We start from the raw sequence: 3,118 nt of genomic DNA on the forward strand, positions 1-3,118 counted from the left end.
ATGCTACAAACACTTTTCACCGGTAGTCCTCGATCGAAAGTTAGGTCGACTCAAGTCGACAAGCGAGAGACAAGGTTGGGTGAGGGTACAAGGCATCATGTGGGATCTACGATCGACTGTGCCCGTTGTTGGCTTTGCAAATGCTTTCAAATATTCTAGCAGTATATTCCATTCATTGTATATATCCATTTTTCGTGTCATTGACATCAGAGATTGCATTCAATCGAATGGTTTGACATAAGAAATGTTCTAGTCTATCTGTAGTAGTTCTGTTTGTTTATAGTAGAGTAGTACATGAGGGTGGCGACTCACAAGGGGAGTGTAGACCAGAGCAAGAGGGAGCCAAGCCAGCTACTGTGGTTGTGCCATTTGGTGGGCCAAAGTAGTCTACCGGCGGTGAAAAGACGATAGTAGACCAGACGGGGGCACCACCAGAACACCCGAATAAGGATCTATTTTCTTTTGAAGCTATAGTACATATGCACTTTATACGTCTGTCTTACTAATAATATTCCTTAGCGTACATCTGTACTATAAACCTCCCCTCTGGGAGGTGTTTTCAAGGGAAGGCGGACTCCGCAGCTGCGGACCGGGCACTATCACTATACTATGCGATGCTTTTAACCAAAAAAATGGAAACGAAACGTCTTAGTGTTGTTCCTAGGTTGGGGGTCGGGGGCAAGCCTTCAAGACACGACTTCAAGCTGTTAGTACGACTACCAGTCTCCTGGTGGCTCGGTCGAGGTCAAAGTTGACATAATAAGGCGGATGGCGCCTCTTGATCCGGAGGGCGATTGGGAGCAACGTGGGGCTCGGGCCCTAGATAATCCTAGGACCGCCACTGGGGAAGAGTTGTTGGAGAGGCTCTATACCCTTTTAGAGGATCTTAATCGGGGTGGAGTCCATTCCCAGTATGACTTGCCTAGCTAGTGCTTCCTAGCTGACTATACTAAATGAATTTCCGTTGTCCATCCCCAATCTTGCGTATGCCATTCACACACTTTTCTACATCCACACGCGGGGTTGGAATTGGAAAAGTAATTGAATCGAAGAATCGGATTCACTCTGACATCTGTCGAAGCCAGCCTGTGGTAAGAGTTGGGCAGAGGTAGCCCTCAATCACTTACTAACTTACTCGGTAAATTAGCTAGCAAGAGGCCAATCCTCTGGAATTTTATTTCTAAGATAAACCATTCGAATGCTACTAAATGACAATAATAGTCTATTTGAACAGGGCACATGCATCACACATAAGGAAGACGCCGAAAGACTTACAATGAATTTGTCCGTTTCGGCCTACTTTGGCCTTTATACGATAAAGTACATCAAGAAGCTTATAATTGCAATAGAAGGGTCCAGGTCAGAATTTGTAGGTAGTTAGCCGCTTTCTCTGTAGGAAAAGACCTTAGGCTGTACAACAACTCCGCTATTCTCCCTTTCAAGTAGGGGTTCAACGGAGCTTTATTTAAAGAACATTAACCACCACTTCGACTGATACGGACGCGGTTCTCTCATCGTGAAAGAAGTAATGAAAGGGATGCCCGGGGTCAAAGCGCGTTCGTTGTTGCCTGTATAGCTTTCTAGAGCAGAGATCTAGCAACACATTCTAGGCACAGATCATTGGTATTGGATGTATCGTTAGGTTGTGCTGAGTCAAATCTGCTCCCTTTTTTTTCCATTGCAGAAAAGAGATCCCTTCCCCTCGCTTTCGAAAATGATGAATATGAAGTCAGGGAGCTGCAGGTACTATGGATCCTCTGACACCCAATCGGGTTGCTCTCCTAGATCTCACCGGTGTTGCCTGTAGGTCGTGATGTGCCTTGAGATGGCCGTCTCCTGTCCCCCTTCCAGTGGGGAACCCGCTCCTCGGTCGTCGCTCTGCTGCGTCTGGCCCGTCCTCTAGGTACCTTTGGAAGGCAAGGAGTGTGACAACGTACACGCTTCCCTTTACTCCATAGGGCCTTCTCATCAGTTGCAGGGTTTGGTGGCCCGAAATTGACTTGGCTTAACCAAAAAGCCTCATCTCTAAAAGCCCGGCTCGCGAAGCGTCCCTCTCGCAGTAGGGTTCCAACTCTCGCCTCTCTCTTGTGACATGCTATGTTTCCCCTCTCTATTCCCAAGTAAAGGGTGAGTCCGATGCGTCAGTTTGTGGATCGCGGTCTCACACACTAATCCCTACAGGTGCCCGTAGTAGGCCGGCTGCCCTACCTAAACCAATCAACATATCGGTCCCTAGGCCCCATTGTTGGAAAGGCTCGACTTCAAATCCGTACGTGGAGCTTCCGCCTCATACGGCTCCTCTAGGGATGGAGGTAGGCCCAGCCCAGGCTTGTGCGGTTAAGGTTGTTGTACACGACCTCATAAGAAAAGAATGAAAAAAACTATGTTTCCCTTCCTTACAGTCAAGGGAAATATTATCCCCAGCCCCAAAACCTAATAGTCTCTTCGACTATCATCAACCAGAAGCCACTCTCCGGGGAACCCACTTCGGACTCCTTAATTCATTTTTGGACCGTTTTGAGGCGTTGGCTAAGATCAAGCTCATCTATCTCATCCTTGAAAATGAGATAGATGCTGTCTTTTTGGTCTTGGGGCGAGCTCGGCAACCCCATGCCGAAGAAAGTAGCCCTTTCAAAATTTCGGCTAGGGCATTTGTTTCCTCAGCGATTTGATTGAGTTGTTTTTCCGTAATACGTAAAAGCTTCTCGTCTGTGGTGCCAGTCCAACAATCTGGTGGTCCAGCAGCCTCGGCTCGCCTTGCGCTACTTTCAGAAAAAAATAAAAATAAAGAGAAAGTAATAGAAAGTAGAATTCCTGAGCCTGGCAGAAAGTAATTCGCTGTTTTCTGTAGGCAAGTCTTCAAAAGTCAAAGAAAATTTGTCCAATTGGAGCTCAAAAAAAGGAATTTATTTTTCGCTTTTAAACCTGTTTGCATAGGCTCGTGCACTGATTTACGTTCAATAATCCCAGGGGCTTCATATAAGTAGAGTGAAAGATGGTCCTGCCCTCCTATTTGATTCAGGCAGTCGTCTGAAAGTGCTCACTGGGCTTCAGAGCCCATATGCTTAACACAGGGAATTCGCAGCAAAGAGAGCGAGTGAGGGAGTAGGTAGGGGGG

The sequence above is a fragment of the Solanum stenotomum genome, chromosome 7 (genome assembly GCF_019186545.1).
Source record: "Solanum stenotomum isolate F172 chromosome 7, ASM1918654v1, whole genome shotgun sequence".
In the NCBI taxonomy this organism is placed as follows: domain Eukaryota; kingdom Viridiplantae; phylum Streptophyta; class Magnoliopsida; order Solanales; family Solanaceae; genus Solanum; species Solanum stenotomum.